Below are 11,962 nucleotides of genomic sequence, written 5' to 3'. Positions count from 1 at the left end.
CGACAAGGGGCATCAGCGATGACAGACATGTCTGCTATGGCAACAGAAGACCCACAGTATCTACAAAAGGCCAACCTCAGAAACAGTTGATGTCCCATAAGTGAAACAAAACATGACAGTGGATCCTATGAACAAACATAGCCTACATTCAATGGTGTTGAAAATTACCTAGTTTACAGGGACATCTGAAAGCCCATGTTTCAGTGGCATTGGTAGAGGGGTGATCCCCTGTATAAATAAAATACATACTGAACAAAAATATAAATGCAACATGCAACAATTTCAAAGATTTTACTGAGTTACATTTCATAGAAGGAAATCAGTCAATTGAAAGAAATTCATTAAACCCTAATCTATGGATTTCATATGACTGGGCAGGGGCGCAGCCATGGGCATAGGCCCACCCACTTCGGAGCCAGGTCCACCCAGTGGGGAGCCAGGCCCAGCCAATCAGAATGAGTTTTTCCCCATAAACAGACAGAAATACTCATCAGCACCCCCCTCCCCCTCCTCAGATGATGTAAACAAATCTGTGCCCAAAATTTGAGAGAAATAAGCTTTTTGTGTATATGGAACATTTCTGGGATCTTTTATTTCATCTCATGAAACATGGGACCAACACTTTACATGTTTCGTTTATATTTTTGTTCAGTATAGATTAGTTAATGAAAACTAAAGAAGATAATGAAGCTAATTTCTGTATAAGCAATATCTACATGGCAACTGATAAGTTAAAAATTGCGGACTGCAGTCCATGGAGACAAGACAACACAGGAGCAAAAAGTGTCCTATATCCCCCTGTGCACCTCTCAACCCCTCTCTCTGTCTATCTTTATCTTTCTTCATGTCCCATCAGGTTAAATGTTTGTCTGCATTTCTGAGCAATCATTCCACGTGTGCTTGCTTCCTGACTATTTATAAAGGACTAGTTGCTACCCTCTTCGATTACACTAGTCCCCATCCCTTTCCATACTGAGACCTATCCCCTAGCCATAGGCCCCATTTAGTGATTTCGGATATGAAGGGGCTGGATAGGTTTAAGCAATATGGTAATGGTTTTATTACAGAGCCTTCCTAATGGACTTTGGGTAACTTCCACCATGTTGCTTACAACTATCCACTTCCCTCAGATCTACAAACACCTTAGGGTGGAACTACAGATGTAGGATCTTTATTTTAGCCAGTTTGCTCAGCAGAAAAATAATCCTGCAGCATCAGGAAATGTGAATAATTATGTGGATTATTATTAATATACATTTTTGTAGGGGAAAACCAAGACTGAAATTTCAGAAGCCTTTTTAAACCTCAAACACAATACAAGTTTTAAATTCCCTGCATTGCAGGAAAGTTATCCTGCAACAGGGTGATCAAATTAAGATTCTGCATCTGTAGGGAGAGAAGGTTCTAGAGTTTGTTTTAGAACTGGGCCTAACAGTATTCATGCCGTAGCAGTAGCCCAACCCGTCAATGCAACACGAAACAGGACACATAATCCAGATCCAGGGTTGTGATCACCAGACACCACAGCATAAACAAATATGTCCGACAAACGCGATGTACAGAAATAAAACCAGAACAAGTTGTCATCAGGTCTTAACTCTTTAAGTCTGGGGAATGCCCAGCAAGTGCAGTGTGGGGCTGTGAGAGGCGATAAGGGGAATAACGTGGGTCTGTGTTGATACTGAGAACATCGGCAGGTTTTAAAAGTAGTCTCATACAGTGGGGAAAAAAAGTATTTAGTCAGCCACCAATTGTGCAAGTTCTCCCACTTAAAAAGATGAGAGAGGCCTGTAATTTTCATCATAGGTACACGTCAACTATGACAGACAAATTGAGAAAGAAATTTCCAGAAAATCACATTGTAGGATTTTTTATGAATTCATTTGCAAATGATGGTGGAAAATAAGTATTTGGTCACCTACAAACAAGCAAGATTTCTGGCTCTCACAGACATGTAACTTCTTCTTTAAGAGGCTCCCCTGTCCTCCACTCGTTACCTGTATTAATGGCACCTGTTTGAACTTGTTATCAGTATAAAAGACACCTGTCCACAACCTCAAACAGTCACACTCCAAACTCCACTATGGCCAAGACCAAAGAGCTGTCAAAGGACACCAGAAACAAAATTGTAGACCTGCACCAGGCTGGGAAGACTGAATCTGCAATAGGTAAGCAGCTTGGTTTGAAGAAATCAACTGTGGGAGCAATTATTAGGAAATGGAAGACATACAAGACCACTGATAATCTCCCTCGATCTGGGGCTCCACGCAAGATCTCACCCCGTGGGGTCAAAATGATCACAAGAACGGTGAGCAAAAATCCCAGAACCACACGGGGGGACCTTGTGAATGACCTGCAGAGAGCTGGGACCAAAGTAACAAAGCCTACCATCAGTAACACACTACGCCGCCAGGGACTCAAATCCTGCAGTGCCAGACATTTACATTTTAGCAGACGCTCTTATCCAGAGCGACTTACAGTTAGTGAATACATTTTTTTTTTATACTGGCCCCCTGTGGGAATCGAACCCACAACCCTGGCGTTGCAAACGCCATGCTCTATCAACTGAGCTACATCCCTGCCGGCCATTCCCTCCCCTACCCTGGACAACGCTGGGCCAATTGTGCGCCGCCCATGAGTCTCCCGGTCGCGGCCGGCTGCGCCAGAGCCTGGATTCGAACCAGGATCTCTAGTGGCACAGTTAGCACTGCGATGCAGTGCCTTAGACCACTGCGCCACTCAGGAGTTAGTGTCCCCCTGCTTAAGCCAGTACATGTCCAGGCCCGTCTGAAGTTTGCTAGAGTGCATTTGGATGATCCAGAAGAGGATTGGGAGAATGCCATATGGTCAGATGAAACCAAAATATAACTTTTTGGTAAAAACTCAACTCGTCGTGTTTGGAGGACAAAGAATGCTGAGTTGCATCCAAAGAACACCATACCTACTGTGAAGCATGGGGGTGGAAACATCATGCTTTGGGGCTGTTTTTCTGCAAAGGGACCAGGACGACTGATCCGTGTAAAGGAAAGAATGAATGGGGCCATGTATCGTGAGATTTTGATTGAAAACCTCCTTCCATCAGCAAGGGCATTGAAGATGAAACGTGGCTGGGTCTTTCAGCTGACAATATCCCAAACACACCGCCCGGCAAGAAGGAGTGGCTTCGTAAGAAGCATTTCAAGGTCCTGGAGTGGCCTAGCCAGTCTCCAGATCTCAACCCCATAGAAAATCTTTGGAGGGAGTTGAAAGTCCGTGTTGCCCAGCGACAGCCCCAAAACATCACTGCTCTAGAGGAGATCTGCATGGAGGAATGGGCCAAAATACCAGCAACAGTGTGTGAAAACCTTGTGAAGACTTACAGAAAACGTTTGACATGTGTCATTGCCAACAAAGGGTATATAACAAAGTATTGAGAAACTTTTGTTATTGACCAAATACTTATTTTCCACCATAATTTGCAAATAAATTCATTAAAAATCCTACAATGTGATTTTCTGTATTTTTTTTCCTCATTTTGTCTGTCATAGTTGACGTGTACCTATGATGAAAATTACAGGCCTCTCTCATCTTTTTAAGTGGGAGAACTTGCACAATTGGTGGCTGACTAAATACTTTTTTCCCCCACTGTATCTATGTAGTCCAAACCAAATCTTAGTTTTAATTATGGTTATAGACCTGTAGTTAGTCTCTCAGGTATTCTGTTATGAGTACATTTTTCTGGACCAATTAGGTGAGGTTTTTTAGTACTAGTTTTCTATTACTGTATGTGGAAATATAACTAAATACAAACTCTATATAAAACACAAAGATCAGTGGCTTGGGGTCGACATCATCCTACTCCCATTCTTCCCTGTGTGGGAGTGGCTGGTTGGTGCAGCGAGAGGGTTTCTCCCAAGCCTGTTGGGAGGGAAAGACACACACACACCGTACAGTGTCTGTAATGACAGCAGCTGCTCCCTGCCTGCATAACCAAGGTGCCGGAGCAAACGACAGCAAATGCCTGAAATTCTGACTCCTGGAATATTCCCTCGTTCAGCCAACGCTCCACCCTGTCGAAGTAATCTGACGCATGGCGCAAGTTTGGGCACGCGTTGGTGGCATTAGTGGTGTGTGTGTGTGTGTGTGTGTGTGTGTAAGTGTATGTGTGTGTGTGTGTGTTTAGTAGATCAAAACCTATGCAACCATAATGTATGTCGGCAGACATCCAAGAAGGATAACATGACAGAGAGAGAGAGAGAGAGAGAGAGAGAGAGAGAGAGAGAGTATGAGAGAGAGAGAGAGAGAGAGAGAGAGAGAGAGAGAGAGAGAGTATGTGAGAGCGAGAGAGAGAGAATGAGAGTATGTGAGAGAGAGAGAGTATGTGAGAGAGAGAGAGAGAATGTGAGTATGTGAGAGAGAGAGAGAAAGAGAGAGAATGAGAGTATCAGTGAGAGAGAGAGAGAATGAGAGAGAGAGAAAGAGAGAATGAGAGTATGTGAGAGAGAGAGATAATGAGAGTATGTGAGAGCGAGAGAGAGAGAATGAGAGTATGTGAGAGAGAGAGAGTATGTGTGAGAGAGAGAGAATGAGAGAGAGAAAGAGAGAAAGAGAGAATGAGAGTATGTGAGAGAGAGAGAGAGAGAGAGAGAGAGAGAGAGAGAGAGAGAGAGAGAGAGAGAGAGAGAGAGAGAGCGAGTGAGTGAGAGAGAGAGCAAAAGAAAGACGTAGGGAGAGAGTGTGGTTGAGAATAATAGGAGGCAGAATAAGTTTTATTGACAGTGAAAGAGACAGAAAGAGACAGAGAGTCAGTCTAACATTTTATTAGCGTGTTCCATTTGCACCCAGTCCACAGAGCCCCCCTGTCCCCCTGTAACCCATGCTCCCTACTAGCATGGTGGTCCTACAGAGGAGAAAGCTGGCTATTCAGAGAGCCAGGCCACAGACAACAGGAGCCGTCACACCAGACCAGGGCTCTGTATAAATAGAGGGGGGCCACTGGCCTCTGGAGGGGACCACTGCTACCATCGCGTGACTCTGAACACAGTCCAGAGGGGCCAAACAGTCACAATCTGCCCTCAGGGGTGAACCCCAATTTGTATGAATTGAGGAGGAGTATGAATAGTGGCTTGCCAGGTTTCCTGAGGGTCTTTTCTGTTTCTGTTTGGGCTAACTTGTTGTTGAATGTAGAAGCAGTCAGGCAGCCTGGCTAGTTAAATGGCTACACCGAATATAGACACTGAAAAAGAAAGAGAGAGACAGAGAAAACAAAGAGAGAGAAAGAGAGAGAGAAAAGAGAGACTGATTGACAAAGGTAGTCTGAGTTGTCTTAAGTGAAATAGGCACAGAGAGAGGAGAAAGAGAGAGAAAGAGAGGAGAAAGAGAGAGAGAGAGAGAGAGAGAGAGAGAGAGAGAGAGAGAGAGAGAGAGAGAGAGAGAGAGATGAAAGCTTACCATCTCTCCTGGCTGCTGTCCAGACAATGATGTCATGTTTAATGACCTCACCATGCAGTGTCATCATCGCCCCCTGTGCACCACTTTAGGTGCACCACAGCCCAAAGCGTCCGTCTGTTAACCACCGACATTACTGTTCTACCGCATGTCTCCATTGCCCAACACTGTGTGTAAAGCCCACTAATCTTAACGGCTTCAATGGCATGGCCTATTAACTTCGTGCTAGCTAATTAGCTTGTTTACCCAAAGACTAGGGAAAGGCAACCATGTGATCAAGGAAGCTTTGAAGTCATTCTATTACAATTTCTCTGAAGAGCTACTCACACCATGGATGATGAGTGGATCATTCACTGTACGTGGAGGTGTAGGTGGACGCTCTCTCTCTCTGAAGCTGGTCGATGTCTTCATCTTCAGAGAAAGCTAGTAACGCGCCTGGACAGTAGCTGTCTGAGAGGAACTACGAGAGGCCTTCCTTTTTATATTCTCCCAAAAAAATCGGGTATTTTTTTCCTCGCTCACTCTTTCTGTCTGCAAGAGAACAAAGGGAGTCCTGAGAGTCGGTTAGAGAGTCTGAGAACTCCAAATATAGAAATAGAACCAATAGAACAAACACAGTTCTAAAATCCACATGATTGTTCATTTAACTTTTTTAAGTGATTTCTTACAGAGCAAATACACCAAATTCATAGCAATATTATTATAGCCATATAGCCTACAGCTCAACTACAAAACAAAACATTTCCACAATACAGTAGTCTGTTGATCTGTGCACCCATTCAGCCTGCTGCTGCTGCTGCTTTCTCGTGCATGATGGAGTAGTAGTAGAAGTTAATTAAAGGACAGGCGTCATTCCCTCCCTCCTCCCTCACACCGCTCAGTCCCGTAGGCGCCAGGGAAATAACAGGCCTCTCTCTCTCTCTCTTCGCTGCTCTCAGAGCCCAGGGCCTCGTCTCAATCCTGAAAGTCGCTGCCTTTCCTCCTATGCCCTCTATCCTCCATCACTTCCCTTCAAGTAAGTTAGCGATAGGTCCACCTAGCTGCGGCTATATTGCAATTCACCTATTTGGTTTAGTCAGATCTGTGGCAAGAAGTGAGCAAGGGCAGAGAGCAGAGTGGAGGGGGAAACTCTTTGGCATTAAAAGGCAGGCAGGCCTTGGTCGGCTCCATTGGTCAGCGCCCAAAAAAGTGGCAGACAGGGGCCACAACCTTCCCTAGACAGCCCCACTTTCCAACCCTCCCCACTGCCCACCCTAAAACAAAAGAGCCAGCATCACCATATTCCTCTGGGACTGGGCGTGTCCAGAGAAGGGAAAAACAACAGTTGAATCTAAGTGCTCTTAAACTCCACATTCACCCTGATTAGAATCTTTGGCTTTGCTGTTTGTTTGTTTTCAAACCCACCAAGGTTTACAGTAGGAGCTCTGAAGTGTGGAAAATGCCTGCCAAGACCAAGACAGAGCTAAAAGAATAACCCCCCAAAACATCCCTGCACAGTTGATGACCTGTCTTCTTGAGATACATGGTGAATCTATAATAATGCAGAATGCACTGTTTCATGCTTCATTCTGACACAGATTATTTAAGCAGAAGAGCAACTTTGAATTGATAACCATTCAAATGAATGTCAGATGGAAAAACACACAGATGTAGGCCCGTTTATCCATTGACGAATTCAGTGACTTTACTTTACGAAGTCCTGTTCCAGACTGTAAGCTCCCCTTTGGCAGGAGAAAGTCATGATGTCATCACAGGGTATTCCCTTCTTCACTCTACCAAATATAGGCAGGAAGAATGGCCTACTGTAGTTTTAGGAAAGAATGCAGGGTGGATCCAGTGTGTGTGTGTGTGTGTGTGTGTGTGTGTGTGTGTGTGTGTGTGTGTGTGTGTGTGTGTGTGTGTGTGTGTGTGTGTGTGTGTGTGTGTGTGTGTGTGTGTGTGTGTGTGTGTGTGTGTGTGTGTGTGTGTGTGTGTGTGTGTGTGTATTCATAACGATGAGCCTGTGTCTAATGTCGCCTCACCCTTCTGCCAAGGAATTAATGGAAAGCGTGAATGGAATGTCTGGTATTCTCTAAATCATCACAGAGGTATTTTCACTCTCATACCTAAAGACTGGCCTGTGTTTCTGACCCCCAACCTTTACAGTACATGTTTTGTTGAACTGGCTATTGTTTGTGGAACTATTTCCATTCTTTTTATTTTGTTTCATGATAGATCAAAGGTATGTGACCCACGACGTGTAGTACTGAACAACATCCTTATTTTGAAAGAACAGAACACATTTCCTTTGGTATTTCCTTTGGAAAAACAGGCAAGCGTCAATTTGTGACATACAACCAAAAAACATAATGAATGCGGTCATAAGCCCTCAGCACGTTTCCAAAAGGCTTGGTAAGTTACAGTACATGAAGGCTTCAGTGTTTCCTTTTTTTGAAGTTCATATTCTGTTAACTCATACCCAAGTAATGTTGTTGACTTGTCCTATACTCGTATTTGTGGCCAAAGCATAAATTGGAGAAAAACACTTCAAAAACCCCACCTCAAACTTGTATCTCAAACGGAACATTTAAAAAATGCTTGCTATTTCCTCATAGAACATGATGTCATGTTGGCTCATTGGCTGAGCCGGCCAATCAGCGGTTTACTCACATTAATATTTTTAATGACCAGTATACGCCCATACCATTCTGTTGTTGGGGTACGCCCACACCTTTCCAACACATAAAAGTTTTAACATACTTCATTACAATTCTTTGAGAGTTAAACGATTTCACTCATATTGTAGTTAATTATAGGTCATATATCATAGAAATCTGGAAACACTAGACAGTTACTTTAAGGAGAGAACATCATCAAAGATGGGCCTTGTTAGATGAACTATGTCACGCTACATTTTACAAACTGCTTCGGTAATTATTGTTTTCAACAACCTCTTCCATGTCTCTTCTTACATAGACTGTTCTCAACCGCAATTACGACTGGCAGCAAACATATCCAAAAAGCCCCTGAGGAGAGCAGCAGGGAGAAATTAGAGACCTAGAATACGACACTGTTAGCAAACAGCTACATATAAAAGAAAACCAGTTTGTGTTCTGGGCCTCTTGGAAGACTTGTTACCGGTTAAGTCTCACGTCCCTAAGAGCAACAGGTCACAATACCCTGTCTGTATATCAGTGGTATATGTGTTGTGTTGTGTGTGTGTGTGTGTGTGTGTGAGTCACACTAACCTGCAATGTCTTATGAGACATGACCCACACATCCTGCTGTTCATTCCGACTGTCTCCGTTTCGGTCACAGTCTGGGGTCTTTAAGTGTGGATTTCTCCATTCATTCCTCAACCTCGGAATTCTTTACTGACTGTCTTACGTTCCTGACCGCAATCCCCCAGTAATGTTTTTATGTCAGACGGGAATACAATCACCTCAGCATTCCGATGAGGTCATTTCCAACAATTAACTGCTCCTGGTGTGATGACACAGAGCCACAAAGCATCCCAGGAATGTCCTCACCCAAATACACTGAACACAAATATAAACGCAGCATGCAACAATTTCAAAGATTTTACAGTTCATAAGAGGAAATCAGTCAATTGAAAAAAAATCATTAGGCCCTAATCTATGGATTTCACATGACTGGGAATACAGATATGCATCTGTTGGTCACAGATACCTTAAATAAAAATGGGCCTCAGGATCTCGTCATGGTATTTCTGTGCATTCAAATTGCCATCGTTAAAATGCAATTGTGTTCATTGTCCGTAACTTATGCCTGCCCATAGCCATAACTCCACCGCCACCATGGCGCACTCTGTTCACAACGTTAACATCAGCAAACTGCTCACCCACACGACGCCATACACGTGGTCTGCGGTTGTGAGGCCGGTTGGACGCACTGCCAAATTCTCTAAAACAAAGTTGGAGGCGGCTTATGGTAGAGAAATTGACATTGAATTGTCTGGCAACAGCTCTGGTGGACATCCCTGCAGTCAGCATGCCAATTGCACGCTCCCTCAAAACTTGAGACACCTGTGGCATTGTGTTGTGTGACAAAACTGCACATTTTAGAGTGGCCTTTTATTGTCCCCAGCACAAGGGGCACCTGTGTAATGATCATGCTGTTTAATCAGCTTCTTGATATGCCACACCTGTCAGGTGGAAGGATTATCATGGCAAAGGAGAAATGCTCACTAACAGGGATGTTAACAAATCTGTGCACAACATTTGAGAGAAATAAGCTTTTTGTGCATATGGAACATTTCTGGGATCTTTTATTTCAGCTCATGAAACATGGGACCAACACTTTACATGAGCGTGTTTATATTTTTGTTCAGTATATATATGGTATAATTAAGCAAGTGTAGTTAGTTAGCACTGTTGTCTAAATTAGTTTAACTCATCCCTCCCTGGTGTATATCCTGTAAATGCCTGACTGAGCATCCTTTGGGACAAAGAAATTACATTCAGACTGTGGCAGACAAAGAGAAGGGAGAATGTTTACCTGCTAATATGGGGGAGTAGTGTTGGTATGATGTCCCAAGCCGGGCTTCAGTCACATACACATAGACTCAGGTTGACCTAAAAACGTGTGTGTGTGTGTGTGTGTGTGTGTGTGTGTGTGTGTGTGTGCATTTCAAGATTCTGAGGTTTTAATGGGAATGCCCCTGTAATTCATCCTGATCCCCAGAGTCTGAAATGATTCATGAGTCTAAAAACAGCTAATGAGATAAATACCGTCTATCTGTCTCAGTTTATCCTTCCCACTGCACTCTACAGAACAGGGTGACATCATCACATCTCAGACTGAGAGAACTGACATTGATTATCTCCCTGGATGGCTGCTCTTTTCTTCCCCAATCATACATTTCATTGGTTCCTTTTACAACAGTTCAACATGGTTTTGAAATCAATATGGGTGTTTTGAAGCAATTCAATGCTTATCAAAACAGAAGATGAGCCATGAGTGTATATTATAGAGCTAATGTGATGAATACTGGACTTACAGTATATTGTCATAGCATTTACTCCACCCATTCTATAGGATGATATCACCGCTTTGCAGACTGACTGAGTGATGAGAAAATTGATCATCTCACTGACTGTTGTTAATCTGCTGAATGAGACAATGAGCCACTCAGGGTGATTGGTATAGACAAGGTTATCAATCACTCTGATTGGAATATTGGATTGTGTGATCGGCATTGTAGTACAGAGAGTGAGTTTCCCGACTGGTGGGCCGGGGTCCACTGGTGGACCGGGTCTGGTCTGTTCTGGGTCACGGATGTCTTTGGGGTCAGCATAGAAACCAATTCAGTTGTAAGATCACCAAAAAAAAATGATTGCAGCAAAGGTTCATGATTGCAGCGATCTTAGCGACCGTTGCTGGCATCTTAAACACACAGATACACATTGAGGCTTCTTGTCACGTATTCATCCGTTGACATGGAAATCTCTTGTAAGTGTATAACGTTGTCGTGACAACACAGATACTAGGCTCAGTATCGGTTGGTAAAGATAGTGTTGAGAGAGCTGAGAGGTCAGAAGTGAAGTGAAGAGTGATCGTCTCATCATCTCCTCCTCAGTGGTGTGTTTTGTCTGTTGTGCAGCAGTAGACTAAACAAAGACTGAGACCAGTGAGTCCCTAGAGAGCTGGGCTGAGAGTTCGTTCAAGGCAGGGATCTAATCTTGTGGTTGCTTTTGGAAAACAAAGTGCTAGAAGAGTTCTCAAGTTCCGCTTGACTGCAATGGTAGTGTACTCTACTAAAAAGAAGGCACTACTACTGTTAATACTCTAAAACAAATGGAAAACCCCCTCAGTGAAACTTGACTCACTGATTCCCTTGTAGTCTATTCTAAATTATCATCTAAATTAACCGTCTAGCTGTTTCCTGTCCATTAGATGTTTCCCCTCAACAGGGCCGAAGTCATAAGCGACATAAGCGGTCGCTTAGGGCCCCCGGCCGCTAGGGGGGGGGGGATCAGTCGGGGTCTAAACTTACTATTGAATATACTAAGAATAGTAGAATACACCAGGTGCAATTTCCAAATGTAGTTGTGCATCAGCAGTTTTTCACTCAATTAACCATGTCAGCTAACCATTTTTTGATTGGTAGTTAGTCTAGACAGCTATCTAAACTTGTAGTAAGTCATGGCCGAATGCTGACCGGGCATGCAGGGCAGGTGCCTAGGGGCCCTGACCTCCAGGGGGCCCCCATTGATTTTGTTAGTCATTCTCACTCAGATATCATATAAACATGGCATTAGTCATAAAACAATTGTAGAATAGCAGGAAATTTGCTTTAAAACTGCAAACATTTCTCTCCACCCCATGGCAAATAGGTAGAATTGCATGAAATTTGCTATAAAACTGCAACATTTTCTCTACGCCCCATGGCAAAATGTGTAGAGTTACATTTTTCTCTCAACCATCAAGGTGGGAGAGGCCCCCAACAAAATCTCGCTTAGGGCCCCCAAAAGGCTAGAGCCGGCCCCTCAATAAGTGAAGGTGAGACTGACAGACTGATGGCGTCAGGGTGATC

Source organism: Coregonus clupeaformis, chromosome 20, assembly GCF_020615455.1.
Source record: "Coregonus clupeaformis isolate EN_2021a chromosome 20, ASM2061545v1, whole genome shotgun sequence".
Taxonomy (NCBI): domain Eukaryota; kingdom Metazoa; phylum Chordata; class Actinopteri; order Salmoniformes; family Salmonidae; genus Coregonus; species Coregonus clupeaformis.
This window is presented reverse-complemented; position numbering follows the sequence as displayed.